This window comes from Pleurodeles waltl, chromosome 8 (assembly GCF_031143425.1).
Source record: "Pleurodeles waltl isolate 20211129_DDA chromosome 8, aPleWal1.hap1.20221129, whole genome shotgun sequence".
Classification (NCBI taxonomy): Eukaryota; Metazoa; Chordata; class Amphibia; order Caudata; family Salamandridae; genus Pleurodeles; species Pleurodeles waltl.
This window is the reverse complement of record NC_090447.1, coordinates 191,715,483-191,738,893: the sequence shown is the minus strand read 5'-3', so window position 1 is coordinate 191,738,893 and position 23,411 is coordinate 191,715,483. Positions and strand designations below refer to the sequence as shown.

Genomic DNA, 23,411 nt, shown 5'->3' with positions numbered 1-23,411 from the left:
AACCTTCTTATCTATCACGTCCTTAATAATGGCGTCCTTCGTTAAAGAGGTCCTGCCTGCCAAGCTAGCCATAAAGAAACCAACAGAAATAGAATCCTGTAAGATGCCAGATATCTCTTTCAGAAGGAATGACTTCAACATGAAGCAAGGTAACATACTCTTGTCTGGGTCCTTCCACTCCCTCTTCAGGACCTCCCAAATGAAAGGATGAACTGGAAAATCCAACTCTGAGGCACTGTAGAACTGCATCAACAAAAAAGATGTAGTGTCATGCACCACCTCCTCCTAAAACCCCATATGAGTCAATGATTCAGGCATGATAACCTTGCCTACATACTTCCCCTTTTGTTCATCTGGGCCACAGGTCTGTTCATCTGACACTGAGGACCCAGCAAATAGAACTCAAAATGACACTTCCTTTCTTCACTGGAGACAAGTCCAGTAAAGTCTCTCTAATTAAGCACTTCAGGTGCTCATCTGAACCAGGAAGAAGAGGAGTTTGAAGAAGAAGAAACTACTTGATTCCTTTTCTACAAGTGCTTCCCTTATTTAGTAGTCAATATGTACTGACCAGGCACTGAAAAAAATATGGCCCACAACGATCTACAGGAATCACCAGCAGATTTATTCCACTATGTGGACTTACCTGTAACTTCTGCCTTTAAAGCTCCTGCCGGCAATACTGGAGCCCGAAAGCAGCATCCCAATGCCCAAGAATGAACTCCCATTCTTGCCCAAGTGCAGTCTGTAACCCAGAAGAATAGTTACTCTTTACCGTCCGACGCCACAAACCTCAGATACCGAGGGCACCCAGCTACCCTCCAATCACACGGAGAGTGAAGCAATGTCAAACAGCTACAAAATACTGAGAATTGAGAGCATCTAGCTGCCCTGAATCCCCTCAACAAAGATGCATCTCTCTTGCCAAAGCCCATCAGTGCAGAAGAAATGCCAGAATATCACCAAGTCTGCCATGGACCAGGTACCTTTTATCTTCCTGAAATACACATCAGTGGTCCAAGCCATGCAGACTCCACCTTCACCTTATCCCTCTCTGCAAGACAGAAAAAACAGGAGGAATGCTGGGTGACTATAGCCTTATAGGCTACCGCCTGGGGGGAGGGGAATATACTTGGCATTCTTCTTGTTTTTTTCTGTCTTGTGAGACAGAAACACCTCATTAGTGACAAATGGCAAAAGGACAAGGTGAACCTGGGGTAATAAGCTGCCTATAACTCTAGAAATACTTACCAGCTGCTTTGAAGGACACGGGCAAGAGTAGCTCTGAAAAGAGGGGGAAAGAAAACATTGTTGAGTATGCTCTGGTACTGCAAAGGATTGATGTATTCTTGTACAAAATAATTTTTTTTAAAACAGAAAACTAAAGACCCATCACTCTCTAGGGGCCAGCAAATCAGTATGCAAGGAATCACACACATGGGCTCTGCTCCATTACACTCCAGTAGAGGGAAAGGTAAATTTACTGGGCTCCTTACTGTAAAATAAGTGCTGCTGTAACCATGGGGAGATAAAAGTATATTATAAATACCCACACTGCGCAGCCTCATTTCAATAGAGAAAAGACCAAGGGCCAGATGTTGCAAAATTCTCACCTTCCCAATGCCTCTGCAATGTAAAGTGACTGTCTTGAACATTGCAAGGAATAGGGGAGTCAAAAAGACATTCCATAATTCACTATACTAAGCACATCAATGCATCTGTTGTTTGCCGGTACCCCAGTGTTCTCACTACATTGAAAGATTACCATTTGTGCTGTTAACCTGCATGTGAAGGACATCTACAGTGTAAACAACAGCTGTGAGAATCGGTGACAGACGGCGGTCCTATAGGCACCTGCATTCTCCAAAATGACCCTTTTTACTGTTTATGACTTCTGGGGCTTTGGTTCTGTTCTTTGCAGGTCGGTCTCCATCTATGCACACACAATAGAGGTCAAGGATTTCCAAAAGGGATACATTTTCAAAAGCAATCTCCTAGATATCAAGGCTGGGCTTTAGTAAAATTCTGGTGATCAGGTTGAGCCTAACATAAATACAGGCAAAAGGGAGGAACATATCTTCTATTCAGTCAGCTTCAAGATTCATGATTTTCTTCAAAATTTAATTATACAAGAGCAGTGAGGCACAGCAAATTAGGCACTAAATATGGACATTGTGTAGGTCTCGTAATTGGCTTGGGCCTTCCATCACTGTTGCAGCTATTTTCATGTACTTTTTCCGTCACTAATGTATGCCCATTTTTAAAAAACATGACCTCAACAAAATCTTGTGATGGTTTGGTTCAGGTCACTGAAGTTAAAGGGGGGCTATTAAATGACAAGAGCTTTTCTAATCTTTATGCAGGTCTCTGTTCCCATCAAAGTAAACGCACATGGTGAAGTAAGCAGTGGAAGGGACCTTGGACCCAGTGAACATGATGGCTATTTATCTTTATGATCAAGGCCTATTATTCTTTCCAGGGTATGACTTGAGTATTTTAGTGAAGTCTTTCACAAGAAGTTAATTAGTACATAGGAACTTGTATTCGACCCAGTCATGAAGTCTGTGACAAGGCCAGAGAGCTGCTGTACACTAGTTTAAAGTTGGAGGGTGTTAGATAACAGTTAACAAGGTTTAATGTACATAAGATTAAGAAATGTTAAATCACAAAGTAAATGTTAAATTCATGTTTTTCACAAACCATTTACAGTTACTAAAGGTTTGCCTTAACACAAGGGAGAGATGCAGTTTTCTCTAGTCCATCTTAAAAGTATCACACTATTCTCAGAAGCTGTCACCTCCCATGCATCAGGCATGCTATATGTGTGCACATAAAAAAGCAAAGTCTCAATGTGTACAAAGTCTGCATGACCTTGCTACTCCACTTCCGTGACATAATATCACGGTTAAAAATATCCCATACAAAAATATAGTGGTACAGATATCAAGGACAAAAATATCCACTTTAATGTTGGTTAAATGCAGATAAAAATATTGAACCCAAGAATTTTCTGGACATCGTGAAAATACACAGTTATATATACGAATATGATTTAAAATTTTAAGTGTTGATTATTAACTCAGGAATAATAAAATTAAATTTTACTCATCACATTAAACGTGTATCAAATAATATTAATATTTAAATTTACTAATTTAACATTGTTAGAAATGGGGTCTTTGGTTGGCAGTCAGGTTACCCCCTGTCCAAGCAAGGACCCTCACTCTAGTCAGGATAAGTCACACACAATCCAAATTATCCTGTGCCCACCCAATGGTAGCTTGTACTGAGCAGGCAGGCTTAACTTAGAAGGCAATGTGTAAAGTATTTTGCAATAAATCATGCAATAACACAGTAGAACACCACAAAAATACACCACCCAGCTTTTAGAAAAATATATAATATTTATCTGGTAAGATGCAGGTCAAAACGATTAAGATTCAATAAGTACACGTTGAAATATCACTTAGAAAATGATATACAGAGCCTTTAGTTCTGAAAAAGCAACAAATGTCTCTTGCAAGCGCAAAGTACTTTGTTTGCGTTTAAATTCTCTAGAAGGGAATGCAGAGGAGGAGTTGTGTGGAAAACAGGGAGGTGCGTCGATTTTTCTGTTGCACACAGACGATGCGTCGTTGAATTTTCACACAAGGCAGGCTTTGAGTTGATTTCCGGCACATAGACTGGGATCCTCTTCAGGTTGTGGGGTTTTCGGACGCCCTGGGGACGATGCATTGATATCCTGAGCATGCAGGACAAAGTCACAGGGGCTGTGTCGATCCGGTGAGTATTGCGTGGAAATTTCTACTGCACGGCAGGGACTGCATCAATTACTCTCAGGAAGTCAGACTGCGCCGTTCCGGTTCGGCTACGCGTCGATCCAGTGAGCCATGCATCGAATTTCCGGGCGCAACACTGGCCCTGCGTCGTTTTCTTTTTCGGAAAGTTGGGCTGCAACAATTTGGTTCGGCATGCGGTGATTTCCTCACCACGAGGCAGGCAATGCATCGTTTCTTGAAGGCTGTTCGATGATTTTCACGCCACAAGGAGTTCTTGTGCAGAGATGAAGTCTTTTTGGTCCTGAGACTTCAGGGAACAGGAGGCAAGCTTTATCCAAGTCCTTGGAGAGCACTTCTCAGCAGAGCCAGAAGAAAGCAAGGCAGCAGGGCAACTGCAGGTCATCAGTCCTTTGCAGAAAAGCAGTCAGGTGAGTCCTTTGGGCAGCCAGGCAGTTCCTCTTGGCAGGTTGCAGGTTCTGGTTCAGGGTTTCTTCTCCAGTGGTATCTTGTCCAGAAGTGTCTGAGTTGGTAGGGTTAGAGACCCTGCTTAAATACCCAAATGTGCCTTTGAAGTGGCAGAGACTTCAAAGAGTAGCTTAGAAGTGCACAAGGTCCCATTTCAGTTCCATCCTGTCTGCTAGGGACCCCATAGGGGGTGTGGCAGTCCTTTGTGTGAGGGCAGGCTCCACCCTCGCAGCCCAGGCTCCACCCTTCCAGCACAGAAAGACCTATTCAATATGCATATCTGTACAGGTGTGACTGAACATCCTGTGTTTGGGGTTTGTCTGAGTGGAATGCACAAGGGAGCTGTCAACTAACCCAGCCAGACGTGGATTGCAAGGAACAGAAGGATTTAAGTGTAAAGAAATGCTCACTACCTAAAAGTGGCATTTCTAGAATAGCAATATTAAATCCAACTTCACCGATAAGCAGGATTTTCTATTACCATTCTGGCCATACTACATATGACCTGGTTACTCCTTTCAGATCAGAATCTCAAACATTATATGAGGGTCGCCCTAATGCTATCCTATGAAAGGAGCAGGCCTCACAGGAGTATAAAACGAATTTAGGAGTTTTACACTACTAGGGCATATAGAACACACATGTTCCTGTCCTGCCTTTTACCTAGGCAGTTCTGACTGTGAGTGCTAGATCATAGGAGCTTCAATTTTGTTTTGCCTTTTTTTTTCACTTGGAAAATTCCAATAATTAAGTAGGTCCGGAAGAAGCGTCAGGGGATTCTGTTGGACCATGAGAGACGCGAAACATGTCGACCGTATACTAACCATATATTGAGGGATTTCGGATAATTACCATCTCCCTCTTTTCTAATTAGTGTGTGAGTGTCTGAGCATTATCTCTTGTGTCACTCCGCTGTTACTTTTTTAATCTTGACCATTTCCCAACAGCAAATAATAAATTATTTAGTGAGGGTCTTGAGCCAATTTTATCTTTTCTTCTTGTTTTTCCGTCCTCTTTCTTGGACCCATACTTGGCTCCGTGGCATCATCGTTAACAAAAAGATCTCCGGCAAAGAGCCCCCCTTCTGGGGGTGCCCGTCAGGCATTGCAGCACCGGCCTGACGAGGAGCTGTCCGATGATGAAGCATGACACCAAATGTGGTGTGTGAGGACTTTTGCTCCTGACTATCAGGACTCCTTTTCCTTTCCTTTTCCTCTTGTTAGTTTTGAAACAGTGTATTATATTATATTATCAGGTTGACTGGAGGATATACACTGGACCAGAAAATCCTCCTATCCCTTCTCTTTATTTGTAATACTCAGGACAGCAGTTCTGCTGTGGGATTATTTACCAGATAATTTCTCTGAGATCCTCAATATGGATAATTTTCAAGGTCTCAGCTTCGATGATGATATTGTGTCTGCCATCTTGCAGACTCCTTCCATTCTTACTAACGATGGTGCAGGACCATCCGGCCCCACCAAGGAAGAATGGGACAAACTGTCTTCACTTAAACGTGACCTGGTAAAAACAGTTTTACATGGGACCATCATGACCGAATACCTCAGAGCTAACATAGCCCCCAATGGACTACTGGTGTCCAATATGCCCAGGATCTTCCTGCAGGACCTCGTCTTCAGGAAGGACTGGGCTCAGATTGCATGGAAGTGCACTCGGGACTGGCTAGTCTTAATCATTAACACATCCAGACGACTAGCAGAGTCCATAGCTATACAGATTACTTTTATGGAGAATACTCTTAAAACCACAATTTCGATAGCAGCATTCAAGAGCCGGTTAGCAGAAATTAATACTGACCTAAATGAAACAAAAGAGTTCTTAACACAACAAAAGATCACAAAGTTACAGAAAGATATCAATAAGTTTAATAGAGAGAAGGTCTACCCTTATATCAAGGAAGACTACGCTATAGATACGCCATCCGTCTCATCAGACGAATCTTCTACACCTAGTAGAAGACCCCGTAAATATAGCCATAGCTCATCCTCAGACGGATGGAGTACTGAAGACGAGAGACCACAACCTTATTAAAACTTTCCTCAATACCACCCAGGTCACCCGATGGCATGGCAACAACCCTTCCCTTTTTATCAACCACGCCCAATGCCACCATACATGCGTTTTTTAGGCCAGGGCAGGGGCAGAGGAAGAGGCAGAAGACGAGGAAGAGGCAGGAGAGTCCACTGGTCTCAGGAAGAACCACAGATGGTCACAAGGAGCCAGGGCAAGAACCCCCCAACCAAGACCTAGTGGTCAATTTGTCCTCTAGGCCTCTCTCTCTTTATGAAACAAGGGCATTGAATAAAGGATTGGGGTACGTTCCTACACCCAAGACTGACCCTTTCCGTTTACAATGTGAACTCTCTCGGTTCTTCAGAAAAATTCGTCTTCAATTCTTTTTCAAAGACAGACCCTGTGATGACTCCCCTTTGGACTCTGGTCTCAGATGACCTTCAAAGTTCATGCCTCCCTCCTCCTCGATGCCTTGTGAGGTTCTGGCTTTTGAGAAAGCGGTCACCTCCGACGTTACGAAAATACGACCTCAGCATAGATTTATCAATATACCTAAAGTTGAGAATGAGGCACTCCGAGATCTATCAGCTGATATTAATATTACTATTAAACCAGCGGACAAGGGAGGTGCGATTGTTGTGATGAACATTGAGGACTATAGACAGGAATGTCTTCGCCTTTTAGATGATTCCACTTACTATGCCCAGATTGACATGGATCCTACAGCCAATCTGCAAATAGAGATCCGAGGTATGATAGAGGAAGCCTACAGTAATACTTGGATATCCCAGAAAGAAGCAGAATTTCTGGATACCGATGTTTCTCGTATTCCGTACTTTTACTGTCTCCCGAAGATCCATAAGGGCAGATCCCCACCTCCTGGACGCCCGATAGTTTCAGGGATTGGATCTGTTCTTGAACCACTATCCATATTTTGTGACCATTTTTTACGACCGCTAGTGCAACAGTCTACTACTTACCTCAGAGACACCAAAGTCCATCAACTCTACAGTCCACGTGAATGCCCTCATCACCCTTGATGTCGAGGCTCTATACACTAACATTCCGCAGGCAGCTACACTGAAGGTAGTTGAGACCTCTCTTCTGTCTGCTGGCTTAGATTCAATGACTCCTGTTCACTTCATCATGCACTGTGCGAGTTTAGCTATGACCAAGAATTTTTTCCAGTTTGAGGACAAACTCTTCCACCAGATTCGCGTCACTTCAATGGGCAGTACCTTCGCCCCGAGCCTAGCCTGCATGTATATGTATGATTTTGAGAAACGTTTTATCCTACCTGAGTCCAACCCCTTCTATGACAATATAAAACTATAGCGCCGGTATATAGACGACATTCTTGTCATATGGCATGGTTCTATATCAGAAGTTGACTCATTTACTACTTGGATAAACGGTTTGGATCCCTTTCTGAACTTTACATCCTCTGTCTCTACTACAGAGATCTCTTTCCTAGACTTGCTGATTAGTATAGAGGAAGGCCAACTGAAAACCCGAACCTTCCATAAAGTGACGGATAGGAACAGCTTGCTACTATAGGACAGCTACCATCCAAAGGCATTAAGAGAGAATTTACCGTATGGGCAGTTTTTACGCCTCCGACGGAACTGTAGTAATCTGCAACTATTTAATACACAAGCTGCTGATTTACAGACTAGACTACGTGACCGTCACTATCCGAACAGAGTTATCAATACAGCTTACAAACGAGCCAAATACAGTAACAGGGAATCACTACTACAGTTGACTCCTAAATCCACAGAAACCAAACTTACCTGTGTATCTACATTTACACCATTTTCCAATCAAGTCAAAAAAATAATTAACAAAAGATGGTCAGTCCTCTGTAGTGGAGGTGAGAATATTCCCAAGCCTGTTTTTGCTTTTAAGAGAACCTCCAACATTAAAGATATGTTGGTGCATACCCGGCCAAGACCCACCATGACCCCGACCAGTCAAAGGTCACTATGGGACCTCCCTCCAGTTAAGGGTCATTTCCCCTGTGGAAACTGCAACGTTTGCTCTCTTACTAAACGGGTAGACACTCTTACACTAGAGCCCCTACTAACATGGCGATTGATGAAACATACTAATTGCAATACTCGCAATTGTATTTATCTTATTACGTGCCCATGTAATCTGCGATATGTAGGTATGACCACACGACCTTCGAAAGTAAGGATAAATGAACACCGCAGTAATATCCGGTGTGGACGTGCCACAACAAAACTTAGTATCCATTTCATTGAACTCAATCACACACCAGACGACATGTGGTGGGTAGTACTACAGACCTGTGCCCTTACAGGTACCCGTCCACTCTTTGAGCTTGAACAACGTTGGGTGTACAGACTTAACACCCATCGTCAAGGACTGAATGACGACATTCCGTGGTTCAATCTCTCAATATAGATGGTGATTGTTTTCCTGATGACTCACCCTTAGTCTTAGTCCTCTGACTGTTGCAAGATTGACTACTGACATGGTCTCTGACCACAATAAGTTCATGATCGGTGTTTTACATTATTTTTGTTGGTGGATAGCCCTTTACCCATTCTTCACAGACCACATTGGAGTACCCATTAACTCCCCTGTGACTATCCATTAGCTTAAGATGGCCGCCGCAGTGTCTTTGGATTTGAGCGATCTTTTTGGTTAAGTCCCTTCTCGCTCTCTGATCGCTCCTACCATACTGGAAGTGGTTGCCTGGCAACCAATCGAGGGATTGGACAACGCGTGCTCCGTACGCGTCTGATTTATACCTTGCGTTCCAGGTTTTATTCACATCCGGGAACGCAGACGCAGGGGTAGGTGCTGCTCCAAACGCCGGCAGTTAAACAAGTAAGTGCCACGGACCCGTGTATCTTATCGGTCGGAGCGCGATACATTGATCGCGTTTCCTCTTACATGTTCCCCACCCCCCGGGGTGGGGCGCGCTGCGTTTCCAGCGGCTCACTTCAATTCTCCGTTTGAATTGTAATGATGGGAAATACAGCCCACCACTATCTTAGCTCAGTGCTGCTTACATTCGTATTCGCTTTTGTTATGAATAGGGAGACCACCAGCTCAGATTGGACAGTCTGGTCCCCCTATCTCTACCACCTACATTTAGTGGTTTTTATTATCATTTAATAAGAATTCTTCTATACCAAACCCTCGCTATTTGACCTAAGTAACTTGAGTATTTTGTAGACTTCTCCCTGATGGTGGGCACTGTGCAGACCTCATGTACTTATACTAATAACCAGGGTGATTATTACTATTATTACTATGTTACCTATGACGACATATCTGTAATCTTATTGCTGTGTTTCGGTCTGTATTGAGGATGTGTGGATGCATACTACATTGTGCCTGTATCCAGTTTCTAATTCCGACTATGTTCTGCTTATTCCCAGTCACCTTGCCATAGGTCTGGCTGATGATTGAGTAACAGAGATACTCTGCTCTCCTGTTATTTGTTTGTGTTTATCTCATAACCAGATTCACTGTGAACCGGGCAACAGGCCTGCGTGATCCCATGAAGCCCCTTTTCTAATGGAGATGGTAAGCCCTCCTATATATCACTAGCATGGGTTGCTACCATCCACTTCATCACTATGTGCTGCACGGTTTGTCACAATTTTTTTTTTTAATAAAAATAAATACATTTTACATTTGACTCATACGCACTACTCTCTGAGTACAGATGAAGTAGTCATACTTATTGTTAACCTCAGTTTTCTCCCTGTATCTAGGGTGACTGATAGGAAAGGAAAGCCAGTCCGGTTGACCTCCAGTAAGTGACTGATGACGTTCTGACTGTGAGTGCTAGATCATAGGAGCTGCAATTTTGTTTTGCCTTTTTTTTTCACTTGGAAAATTCCAATAATTAAGTAGGTCCTGAAGAAGCGTCAGGGGATCCTGTTGGACCATGAGAGACGCGAAACATGTCGACCGTATACTAACCATATATTGAGGGATTTCGGATAATTACCATCTCCCTCTTTTCTAATTAGTGTGTGAGTGTCTGAGCATTATCTCTTGTGTCACTCCGCTGTTACTTTTTTTAATCTTGACCATTTCCCAACAGCAAATAATAAATTATTTAGTGAGGGTCTTGAGCCAATTTTATCTTTTCTTCTTGTTTTTCCGTCCTCTTTCTTGGACCCATACTTGGCTCCGCGGCATAATCGTTAACAAAAAGATCTCCGGCAAAGAGCCCCCCTTCTGGGGGTGCCCATCAGGCATTGCAGCGCCGGCCTGACGAGGAGCTGTCCGATGATGAAGCATGACACCAAGGGGGTGATTCTAACCCTGGCGGTCGGTGATAAAGCGGCGGCCAACCCGCCAACAGGCCGGCGGTCCAAAAAATGGAATTCTGACCCTGGCGGCAACCGCCAACACAGCCCGCCACATTAACACTCCGACCGCCACCGCGGTACAGACAAACAGGCAGGCGGCAGACAATGTACCGCCCACACTATCACAACTCACCATTCCGCCACCTTTTCCGGGGCGGGAGCCCCGCCGATAAAAACACGGCGGAAACAGACTACGGACGGGAATACGAGCACCAAAACACACTCCACGAGTACGGAGGACAGCATGGAACCCGAATTAAACATCCTACCTGCACTCGTCTACCTGCTCATCTACCACGAGTACGAACTCCGGCGCAGACGACAACGGTGAGTACTGCACCTACGACACACAGGAGGGGGGAGGAGGAAAGCTTACGGGCACATACATATGCGACCCCCACCCCCCCAAACTATGTACACACCAATGCAGAGCAACAATGCACAGTGACACCACCCAAACCCCCCTGAAAAATGCAAAGACAAAATTAAATTGTGAACCAAAATTTTATATAAAAAATAGACTCTGAGATGTATCGGCAACTATGCAAAATATCCATAACAAAATAATACTATACACACTGCCATGGAGAACCGAGGCAATTAGTTCGCTACATCAAAGTCAAATGGAACAGTCCGTGGGCTACAGTGTAGCGACACAAGGGCAAAGCCCACACAGGAGACCTGAGTCCTTTGGAGAGAACACTGCAGGGGCATCTGATGAAAATACTACAGGCACCTCAGGGGGAAGGGAAGGGGCGGGCACCACAGCCACATGAGTCCACGACGCAAGATCCACGAAGGGGCCACCATGCCCACTGTGCCATCCTGGGGAGTGCAAAGCCACAGTCTCTCAAGTCTCTACAGTGGGTGGCTTGCCCACTCTGCCATCCTGGGGAGTGCAAAGTCACAGTCTCTCAAGTCTCTACAGTGGGTGGGTTGCCCACTCTGCCATCCTGGGGAGTGCAAAGCCACAGTCTCTCAAGTGGATAACAGTCTCCACTGGTCAAGGAGGAGGCATGGTGGGCACAGTGAACCATAAACAGTGCTTGAGACGGCGGGGCCCAGCGGAGCGGTGCTTGAGACGGCAGGGCCTAGCGGAGCGGTGCTTGAGACGGCAGGGCCCAGCAGAGCGGTGCTTGAGACGGCAGGGCCCAGCAGAGCGGTGCTTGAGACGGCAGGGCCCAGCAGAGCGGTGCTTGAGACGGCAGGGCCCAGCAGAGCGGTGCTTGAGACGGCAAGGCCCAGCAGAGCGGTGCTTGAGACGGCAGGGCCCAGCAGAGCGGTGCTTGAGACGGCAGGGCCCAGCAGAGCGGTGCTTGAGATGAAGGGGCCCAGCGGAGCGGTGCTTGAGATGAAGGGGCCCAGCGGAGCGGTGCTTGAGACGGCGGGGCCCGGCGGGGCCCAGCGGAGCGGTGCTTGAGACGGCGGGGCCCAGCAGAGCGGTGCTTGAGACGGCAGGGCCCAGCGGAGCGGTGCTTGAGACGGCAGGGCCCAGCGGAGCGGTGCTTGAGACGGCAGGGCCCAGCAGAGCGGTGCTTGAGACGGCAGGGCCCAGCAGAGCGGTGCTTGAGACGGCAGGGCCCAGCAGAGCGGTGCTTGAGACGGCAGGGCCCAGCAGAGCGGTGCTTGAGACGGCAGGGCACAGCAGAGCGGTGCTTGAGACGGCAGGGCCCAGCAGAGCGGTGCTTGAGACGGCAGGGCCCAGCAGAGCGGTGCTTGAGATGAAGGGGCCCAGCGGAGCGGTGCTTGAGACGGCGGGGCCCGGCGGGGCCCAGCGGAGCGGTGCTTGAGACGGCAGGGCCCAGCAGAGCGGTGCTTGAGACGGCAGGGCCCAGCGGAGCGGTGCTTGAGACGGCAGGGCCCAGCGGAGCGGTGCTTGAGACGGCAGGGCCCAGCGGAGCGGTGCTTGAGACGGCAGGGCCCAGCGGAGCGGTGCTTGAGACGGCAGGGCCCAGCGGAGCGGTGCTTGAGACGGCAGGGCCCAGCGGAGCGGTGCTTGAGACGGCAGGGCCCAGCGGAGCGGTGCTTGAGACGGCAGGGCCCAGCGGAGCGGTGCTTGAGACGGCAGGGCCCAGCGGAGCGGTGCTTGAGACGGCAGGGCCCAGCGGAGCGGTGCTTGAGACGGCAGGGCCCAGCGGAGCGGTGCTTGAGACGGCAGGGCCCAGCGGAGCGGTGCTTGAGACGGCAGGGCCCAGCGGAGCGGTGCTTGAGACGGCAGGGCCCAGCGGAGCGGTGCTTGAGACGGCAGGGCCCAGCGGAGCGGTGCTTGAGATGAAGGGGCCCAGCGGAGCGGTGCTTGAGACGGCGGGGCCCAGCGGAGCGGTGCTTGAGACGGCGGGGCCCAGCGGAGCCGTGCTTGAGACGGCGGGGCCCAGCGGAGCCGTGCTTGAGACGGCGGGGCCCAGCGGAGCCGTGCTTGAGACGGCGGGGCCCAGCGGAGCCGTGCTTGAGACGGCGGGGCCCAGCGGAGCCGTGCTTGAGACGGCGGGGCCCAGCGGAGCCGTGCTTGAGACGGCGGGGCCCAGCGGAGCCGTGCTTGAGACGGCGGGGCCCAGCGGAGCCGTGCTTGAGATGAAGGGGCCCAGCGGAGCCGTGCTTGAGATGAAGGGGCCCAGCGGAGCCGTGCTTGAGATGAAGGGGCCCAGCGGAGCCGTGCTTGAGACGGCGGGGCCCAGCGGAGCCGTGCTTGAGACGGCGGGGCCCAGCGGAGCCGTGCTTGAGACGGCGGGGCCCAGCGGAGCCGTGCTTGAGACGGCGGGGCCCAGCGGAGCCGTGCTTGAGACGGCGGGGCCCAGCGGAGCCGTGCTTGAGACGGCGGGGCCCAGCGGAGCCGTGCTTGAGACGGCGGGGCCCAGCGGAGCGGTGCTTGAGACGGCGGGGCCCAGCGGAGCGGTGCTTGAGACGGCGGGGCCCAGCGGAGCGGTGCTTGAGATGAAGGGGCCCAGCGGAGCGGTGCTTGAGACGGGGGGGCCCAGCGGAGCGGTGCTTGAGACGGCGGGGCCCAGCGGAGCGGTGCTTGAGATGAAGGGGGCCAGCGGAGCGGTGCTTGAGATGAAGGGGCCCAGCGGAGCGGTGCTTGAGATGAAGGGGCCCAGCGGAGCGGTGCTTGAGACGGCGGGGCCCAGCGGAGCGGTGCTTGAGACGGCGGGGCCCAGCGGAGCGGTGCTAGAGACGGCGGGGCCCAGCGGAGCGGTGCTAGAGACGGCGGGGCCCAGCGGAGCGGTGCTAGAGACGGCGGGGCCCAGCGGAGCGGTGCTAGAGACGGCGGGGCCCAGCGGAGCGGTGCTTGAGACGGCGGGGCCCAGCGGAGCGGTGCTTGAGACGGCGGGGCCCAGCGGAGCGGTGCTTGAGATGAAGGGGCCCAGCGGAGCAGTGCTTGAGATGAAGGGGCCCAGCGGAGCAGTGCTTGAGACGGCGGGGCCCAGTTCAGCGGTGCCTGTCTTCACGGCGGGGCCCTGTTCAGCGGTGCCTGTCTTCACGGCGGGGCCCTGTTCAGCGGTGCCTGTCTTCACGGCGGGGCCCTGTTCAGCGGTGCCTGTCTTCACGGCGGGGCCCTGTTCAGCGGTGCCTGTCTTCACGGCGGGGCCCTGTTCAGCGGTGCCTGTCTTCACGGCGGGGCCCTGTTCAGCGGTGCCTGTCTTCACGGCGGGGCCCTGTTCAGCGGTGCCTGTCTGCACGGCGGGGCCCTGTTCAGCGGTGCTCTTCTGCACGGCGGGGCCCTGTTCAGCGGTGCTCTTCTGCACGGCGGGGCCCTGTTCAGCGGTGCTCTTCTGCACGGCGGGGCCCTGTTCAGCGGTGCTCTTCTGCACGGCGGGGCCCTGTTCAGTGGTGCTCTTCTGCACGGCGGGGCCCTGTTCAGCGGTGCTCTTCTGCACGGCGGGGCCCTGTTCAGCGGTGCTCTTCTGCACGGCGGGGCCTGTTCAGCGGTGCTCTTCTGCACGGCGGGGCCCTGTTCAGCGGTGCTCTTCTGCACGGCGGGGCCCTGTTCAGCGGTGCTCTTCTGCACGGCGGGGCCCTGTTCAGCGGTGCTCTTCTGCACGGCGGGGCCCTGTTCAGCGGTGCTCTTCTGCACGGCGGGGCCCTGTTCAGCGGTGCTCTTCTGCACGGCGGGGCCCTGTTCAGCGGTGCTCTTCTGCACGGCGGGGCCCTGTTCAGCGGTGCTCTTCTGCACGGCGGGGCCCTGTTCAGCGGTGCTCTTCTGCACGGCGGGGCCCTGTTCAGCGGTGCTCTTCTGCACGGCGGGGCCCTGTTCAGCGGTGCTCTTCTGCACGGCGGGGCCCTGTTCAGCGGTGCTCTTCTGCACGGCGGGGCCCTGTTCAGCGGTGCTCTTCTGCACGGCGGGGCCCTGTTCAGCGGTGCCTGTCTTCACGGCGGGGCCCTGTTCAGCGGTGCCTGTCTTCACGGCGGGGCCCTGTTCAGCGGTGCCTGTCTTCACGGCGGGGCCCTGTTCAGCGGTGCCTGTCTTCACGGCGGGGCCCTGTTCAGCGGTGCCTGTCTTCACGGCGGGGCCCTGTTCAGCGGTGCTCTTCTGCACGGCGGGCCCTGTTCAGCGGTGCTCTTCTGCACGGCGGGCCCTGTTCAGCGGTGCCTGTCTTCACGGCGGGGCCCTGTTCAGCGGTGCTCTTCTGCACGGCGGGCCCTGTTCAGCGGTGCACATCCAGTAGGTTCAAGGGAGCCAGACCTGGCCTGGACTCCGTGCTCAGACGCCCTCCGGCCGTGATGTTCCTGGGCCCTTCGGTGACGGAGTCCTGTGCCCTTTGGTGTCCTCCTTTACAGCTGGGATGTGGCATGTGGGGCCCACCTGCTCCGCGCTCCTGCTGGCTGACGTCTCCGCCCTGCTGCCCTTACGCTCCTTAGATGGGGCTCTCGGGCCCTTGCCTCCCCTAGACGTTGTGGCTGGTGAAGTGGGCGAACTCTGCTCCTTGGGGGCAGCCGTGTCAGTCTTCGCACGGCGGCCCTTGTGTTTCCTGGTCCTCTTGCCGGGGGGGTGGGGGGGGCTGGATGTGTCCTTGCTGCTGATGGAGGTGTCACTGCTGGCAAAGGGTGGGCTCCAGAACCCATGCACAACAGTGACACCCGAAGTTGGGCTGGTGGTGGCTGTGGTGCTCTTGGGACTCTTTACAGATGGAGGGGGTAGGTCATAGGAGGGGAAGAGGTCAAGATTAGCCAGGAAAACTTTTTTAGGGCCAAGGTAAAAGGTAGGAGAAGTGGAGATGGAAGTGGAGGAAGAGGATGTGGTTGTAGGAGAGTCAGGTGTGCTGTCATTGGGTGAAGGTGCAGGTGCTGTAGGCTGTTGTGAGGTGGATGTCTGTTGGGTGGGTGTCTGCCTGCGTTTGTGTGTCTTGGAAGGGGTGGTGACAGACACAGTGGGAGAGGACACAGGGAACGTGTAAATGGCAGTGGGGGTGGTGACTGCACGCGTGCGGACTGTACAGGAGGGTGTGGTGGTGATGGAAGCACTGGCTGATGTTGGTGTGCATGCAGGTGTGAGTGGAGACGTCACAGGGAGGGAGGAGGGAGACGAGGAGGAGGGGGACACAGGGGTGGTAGTGACTGTTGGGATGTCTGCATCTGTGTGTTGCTTGGGTGAGTGTTTGTGGGATCTGTGGTGCTTGTGTCTGGATGAGCTGCCCTTGGGAGTTGAGGTGTGTGCAGGCTGGTCAGATGGTGTGGATGGGATAGGCTGAGGAACAGGAGACAGAGACAGGGTGGAGGCAGTCAGAAGAGGGAGGCTGGAAACAGGGACAATGGCTGCCGTCAGTGCTGAGGCCAGAGCATTGAACGATCGTTGATGGGCAGCCTGACCCGAATGAATGCCCTCCAGGTAGGCATTGCTCCGATGCACCTCCCTTTCTACCCCCTGGATGGCATTCAAAAGGGTAGTCTGCCCAACAATGAGTGTCCTGAGGAGATCAATGACCTCCTCACTGAGGGCAGCAGGGGTAACAGGGGCAGGGGCTGAGGTGCCTGGGGCGAAGGAGACGCCCGCCTTCCTGGGTGAGCGGGAACGGAGCGTAGGCTGAGGGGCTGCTGGGAGGGCGGGGCTGGTGCGCTGGGTGGCGGCTGTACCTGTAGAGGCGGGGGGCCCGGATGTTGCCGCCACCGCTAGGGAGCTCCAATCCGAGGACGTGTCGCTGTCGCTGCTCTCACCAGCGGTCCCCGTCGTGGTGCTAGCCTCGCCCTCCGGCTCACTTGGGACCTCAGTGTCTGTTCCTGTGCCCACCGGGGCCTTGTGGCTTGCAGCTCCCTCGTGCTCCGATGCCAAATCTCCTCCGCCTGATGATGCTAATGCACACATGCACAAGAAGATGAAGAAGGGTGGGGGGAGAAAGAGAAGACCTGGTTGAGTGCATGCAATGTCAACACCGTTGGCGGAGAGGACAGACACAGGAGCCGCATGCACTAAGCCGCGCATTCGGGGCACACTACTCAGTACTTCTGACTCGGACAACAGGTCAGGAGATGAAAAACGCGCACATGTGTGAGGCTGGACCATCAATAGCTGGACTTGTCACCCTACGGAGGTGGGGGCCGGGAGCACAGGGCCATGCCCAAGGGAGAGGACTACACTACAGAAAGCGCCCTGGCCTAATGTCACCCCCAACCCTCCTCCCCACCCAGACGCCTCCACTGCGCAGAAAGATAGCTGAATGTGCTGATACTCACCCCCTTGTGTCTGCTGTGATGCTCTCAAGCGCCCATCCAAATCAGGGTAGGCCACCGCCAGGATCCGGGACATCAGGGGGGTCAGGGTACGACTGGCACCCCTCCTAGGTTGGGAGGCCATCCCCAGCAGTGACTCGGCGGTCTTCCTGGTTCCGCGGCGGATGTCCTCCCACCTCTTGCGGCAGTGGGTGCCCCGTCTGACGTGGACCCCCAGGGCCCGGACTTCCTTGGCGATGGCACGCCAAATCTCGACTTTCTGATGGGCGCTGACCTATGTGACATGTACAGGGTGGGAAGGAAACATTCATCAACTTACTGCAGGTTAGATGTGATTGGCCCCCCCTCCCCAACCTTGCAATATAGCACATGCTCTCATCTGTCGTGCGTTGCACTCCTCATTCGCCCCCCACCCCACCAACTTACATCCACCCCACTCCACACAGGCATCGCCCATTCCATGTGCACCCGGTGTACTCACCTGTTGGTCTGGAGGACCGTAGAGTAAGGCATACTGGGGGAGGACCCCATCCACGAGCTTCTCCAACTCTTCAGACGTGAAGGCAGGGGCCCTTTCCCCAGTCGCAGCAGCCATTGTCACTTCCAGACCGAGTTCACAGCAGCACTTGCAGTATAGGTCCTCTCCTGTGGATGATCAGGTCTCGAGTGATTAAGCAGATAGAAAATGGCGGTCACGCCCACGGCGGTGCGTACCGCGACCGCCGGCGCACATCGTCATTGGCTCCTGAAACCCATAGGCTTCAATGTTGTCCAATGCGGCTCCGTATAGCGGTCTTCGACCGCCTACCGCCACTGTGTGCTCCGCCAGCGCAGTGACCTCACATCCCATTGTCCCACTTCACAGGTCAGGCAGCCGCCATTTCAAGGGCCCACATGGCATAATCTCTACTGCGACACACAGGCCTAGGCCTCGCATTGCCACACATACACGCCTTTCAATACCTAGATAACCGTGTGCCATGCAAGCAGTGGTGAACGTACCAGTGATTATCTTGACTCTGTGCTCCATGTTGTCCTTCCTAGGCACCGTCCGCTGGGATTTGCGAGGAGAAGGATGAATCCTCGCGTGTACCGACCGCTGGTGGACCTGTCGACAATGGAAGAACGCCACATCATACTACGATACCGACTTGACCGTGCCACTATCCATGAACTGTGTGCCCAGCTGGAGCCAGCCCTGATGTCCCCCATCCGCCAACCCACAGGAATTCCCCCTCTGGTGCAGGTGCTGTCAGTCCTCCATTTTCTTGCAAGTGGCTCATTCCAGACAACAGTGGCCATGTCATCTGGAATGTCTCAGCCAATGTTTTCTAAGGTTTTGTCTAGAGTGTTGTCTGCCCTGACGAAACACATGCGGAGATACATCATATTCCCAGAGGAGGTTGATTTGCCCACTGTGAAGGGTGATTTTTATGCCCTTGGACATATTCCCAACATAATTGGTGCCATTGATGGGACCCATGTAGCCTTAGTCCCCCCAAAAGACGATGAGCAGGTGTACAGAAACAGGAAGAGTTACCATTCTATGAACGTCCAGGTGGTCTGTTTGGCTGACCAGTACATCTCCCATGTGAATGCAATGCTCCCTGGTTCAGTGCATGACGCGTATGTGATGCGTATTAGCAGCATCCCTTATGTGATGGAACAGCTACAGAGACACCGTGTGTGGCTAATAGGTGACTCTGGTTACCCCAACCTGCCTTGGCTATTGACCCCAGTGAGGAATCCCCGGACCAGGGCTGAGGAACGGTACAATGAGGCCCATGGGCGAACTAGGAGGATCATAGAAAGGACCTTTGGGGTTCTGAAGGCCAGGTTTAGGTGTCTGCATATGACAGGGGGATCCCTGATGTACTCACCAAAGAAGGTGTGCCAGATCATCGTGGCCTGCTGTATGCTTCACAATCTGGCATTGCGATGTCAGGTGCCTTTCCTGCAGGAGGATGGTCCAGATGGTGGTGTTGAAGCAGCTGTGGAGCCTGCGGAGAGTGAAGAGGAGGAAGACTCAGAGGACGACACAGACAACAGGGACAGAGTTATCCAACAGTATTTTCAGTAGCACACAGGTAAGAATCAAGCACGCCATTTTACTTTTCCTGCAAGCCTCCTGCTTCTCAGCTTTGTCTATGACCCCCCAGTTCTTTAAAACTGATGTTTGATTTTCCCTTCCCTTTTCAGTGCTGTATGACCCACTCCGTGACTACTGCTTGGTTAGCCCATGGACTAATGCTTATTGATCTCGGTATGTGTTCAGCACAAAGTTAACAGAACATAATTGATCGGTAATGTGTTATACATTTGTAAATAATACAGCCTGACTCCTGTTTGATTTAAGTGCATTGAGTGATTTATTTTTTGTGCTAGATAATGTTACATGATATAAACACGGTGATGGGTGGGGGTGGAGTAATGGCCATGGCAGAGTCCAGTTCTCAGTCTCACAGGTGCATTGTCCATATGCCTGTGGAAGGATGGAGCAGGGGCAGTTCAAGGTTGGACAGGGTGGCAATGTGGGACAGTGGGATGACTTCAGGGGGGGTCTCATGCTGGCGGGGGTCTTGACATCCTACTCTGTCGATTTCTTTGATCTCAGGCTCCTTTTGCGGGGTGGTTGTTCTTCAGCAGGAGGTGGGGTTCTGGTGGCCTGTCGTTGTGGTGGGGCCTCCTGTCCACTAGCGCCGGCGGAGGTGGTAGGCTGTTCCTGGCTAGGGACAGGGGCCCTGTGTGGTGCCACACGGTCCCGCAACGTGTCTTCTATACGGTTGAGGGCCTGGACTATGCTCCCCATAGCGGTAGAGATGTTGGTGAGTTGATTGGTGAACCCCAGGTAGCGTTCCTCCTGCTGTGCCTGGATCTCCTGGAACCTGGCCAGTACCGTCGCCATCGTCTCTTGGGAGTGGTGGTAGGCTGCCATGATGGTGGTGAGGGCCTCTTGGAGAGTGGGTTCCCTGGGCCTCTCCTCCCCCCCCTGTCGCACAGCAGCCCTCCGAGTTGCCCTGTTTCCCTGGGCCTCTGTCCCCTGGACGGTGTGCCCACTACCACTGCCCCCAGGTCCCTGTTGTTGTTGGGGTGGTGGGTTAGCCTGGGTGCCCTGTAGTGGCAGACACACCGCTGATTGACCTGTCCTAGAGACAGAGGCATGGGCCTGCTGGGTGGGAGCTGTGCTGTTGGTCCCAGAGGGGGTTGGGTCTGCTGTGGCCTGTGTGTGGGGAACCCACTGTCCAGAGGTCCCCGATGGTCCGGGCTGGTCATCAGGTTCCAGGTCGACAGAGCTGCTGTCATCACTGGGGGCCTCTTCCGGGGGGGGGATGGACATTTCTGGACCCTCCTGGCCGGTGTGTTGGCGTTCGGGTCCTGCATGGGGTAAGAGAGTATGGTTGTTTCTGTGTGTGCTATTGCGTGCCATTGATTGGTGCCCTTGTCCCCCAGTGCTGCCATTCCCTTGGGGGAGGTGTTGTGGGGGTGTTGGGGGGGGGGGGTATGTGCAGTGGTCATGCTTGGGTGATGGGTGTCCATAGTTTGTGGGGGCATGCAGGGGTTGGTGTTGGGTGGGTTGTGCTGGAGAGACATTCTCAGGGAGGATGTGTGATGGGGGGTTGGAGGTGAGGGTGGTGGTGGGGGTTAGCATGCTGGGGGGGGGGGGGGAAGTAGTTGAGATTGTACTTACCAGAGTCCATTCCTCCGTGTACTCCAGCGAGGCCATCAGGATGCAGGATGTTTAGTACCTCTTGCTCCCATGCTGTGAATTTGGGAGGAGTGGGTGGGGGTCCCCCGCCAGTCTTCTGCACTGCGATGATGTGTCGCGAGACCATCGAGCGCACCTTTCCCCTTAAGTCGTTCCAGCGTTTGCGGATGTCGTCTCGATTTCTGGGATGCTGTCCCACCGCGTTGACCCTGTCCACGATCCGCTGCCATAGCTCCGCCTTCCTGGCTATGGTGGTGTGCTGCACCTGTGAGCCGAAGAGCTGCGGTTCAACTCTTATGATTTCCTCCACCATGACCCGGAGTTCTTGGTCCGAAAAGCGTGGGTGCCTTTGGGGTGCCATGGGGTGGTGTGGATGAGGTGTGGGGTGGTATATATGGTGATGAGTGTGTTGGTGTGTGGTGCTTTGTGCTTCTATGTGGTGTGTGTGATGGTGTAGTGTGCCTCTGTGTGATGTAGCTCTCTATTCTGTGATGTGTCTCTCTCTCCTTCGTCTCTGATCTTCGGTCGTAGGGGTTTGTGGGTGATGTGGGTGTGTGTTTTATACTTGTATGGATGTGTGGGAGTGTTGTTGGTATGTGTGTCAGGTGTGTGTATTTCAAATTGCCCAATGTGGCAGTGTTTTGGAGCTGTGTGTGTATTTTGAGCGCGGCGGTGTGTACCGCCAATGGAATACCGCGGTTGAAAGACCGCCGCGTTGATTGGTGGGTCAGAATGGCATGGGCGTGTTTGTGTTGGCGTGGCGGTGGAGGTTTGGTCATCTCCAGTTTTCCGCGGCCCGCTGATGCGGCGGCCTTCCTTGGATGTCGGGTTTTTGGCGGATTCACAGTTGGTGGTCAGAATGACCGTGGCGGTTTACCGCGGACGCAGCGGTAGTATGGCGGAGTTCTGACCGGCGGTATGGCCCTTTTACCGCCAAGGTCAGAATGACCCCCCAAATGTGGTGTGTGAGGACTTTTGCTCCTGACTATCAGGACTCCTTTTCCTTTCCTTTTCCTCTTGTTAGTTTTGGAACAGTGTATTATATTATATTATCAGGTTGACTGGAGGATATACACTGGACCAGAAAATCCTCCTATCCCTTCTCTTTATTTGTAATACTGCCTTTTACCTACACAGCACCATGCCCTGTGGGCTACCTAGGGCCTACCTCATGGGTGACTTATATGTAGAAAAAGGGGAGTTTAAGGCTTGGCAATTACTCTTAAAATGCCAAGTTAAAATGTCAGTGAAACTGCACACAAAGGCACTGCTGCTGCAGGCCTGAGGCATGGCTAGGGGGCTACGTATGTGGGTGGCACAAGCAGTGCTGCAGCCCACTAGTAGCATTTAATTTACAGGCCCTGGGCACATGTAGTACACTTGACTAGGGACTTACAAGTAAATTAAATAAGCCAATTGGGTATGAGCCAATGTCACCCTGTTTTAAGGCGAGAGCAGATGCACTTTAGCACTGATTAGCAGTGGTAAAGTGCGCAGAGTCCTAAAGCCAGTAAAAATGAGGTCAGAAAAAGAGAAGGCAGAAGGCAAAAAGTTTGGGGGTGACCCTGCAGAAAGGCCATTTCCAACAAATATATACATATTAATATTTAAAAATACATTTTACACAGTTACTCATCTTCACTAACATTTTTAGTTTCATTTAATATCCATTAACCTTGATTAATTACAAGTCATATGTTTAAATGATTTAAAAGCTTCTTAATTTTTTTATAAACGTTTAATTACGGTTTTAGATTAGGTTGATCTTAACGTTTTTTTAAATGATCAAATGCATTTTTTATCATTTGAACCTTTAGGGCTGTAAAGACTCTATATGTGCCTTTTGTGAACTGAAAATGTTTTACTCTTTTTTGGCTGTCTGTTTAGTATTTGTGTGTCTCTACCAAACCCTTCCTTACATTTCTTAAATTTCATTAACACCCTTCCATTTAGGATTAGTTGTTCCCTATTGTCCTGCCACTCTTCCTAGTCCCTCCCCCAATTACTATTAACTCATATACCTATGTTTGTGGAAATATCCACAACCATGGTGGAGATCGATGCGCATAGCATCATGAGCATCAGAAGCAGAGATGTCTTGCAATAGGCATGTGAATTACTGCATGTAGGAAAAATCAAGTATACGTCCATAAAATAGTAATGCCCAACAGTTCACAAAAATAGCATTGAAAAATAGCAGTCTTTACTTTACCATTGCATTACACTAACAGAAGGAAAGAGTTACAACAATCTTTTACTTCTTTTACAGAGAAAATAGTCACTGACTTCAGGATTCAGAAGGTCACAACACTGGCCAGTGAGTAGAAATACCCAATATTATGTAGTAAAATGCACCTTACCATATTAGAAGAACAGTCAGTAGTTAGTAAATCCTTCTTTACC

General features: G+C 51.7%; 1 long non-coding RNA gene across 1 annotated transcript in view; it reads right to left on the bottom strand.

The window, feature by feature from the left end:
• Positions 1–645: 645 nt before the first annotated feature.
• LOC138249079 (uncharacterized) overlaps positions 646–23,411 on the bottom strand; it is a 28,577-nt gene continuing 5,811 nt past the window's right edge. The window contains exons 2-3 of the long non-coding RNA XR_011194701.1: positions 1,252–1,284; positions 646–745 (exon numbers count right to left, since the gene is read on the bottom strand). This is a non-coding gene — a long non-coding RNA (uncharacterized lncRNA). The remainder of the gene's footprint in view (positions 746–1,251; positions 1,285–23,411) is intronic.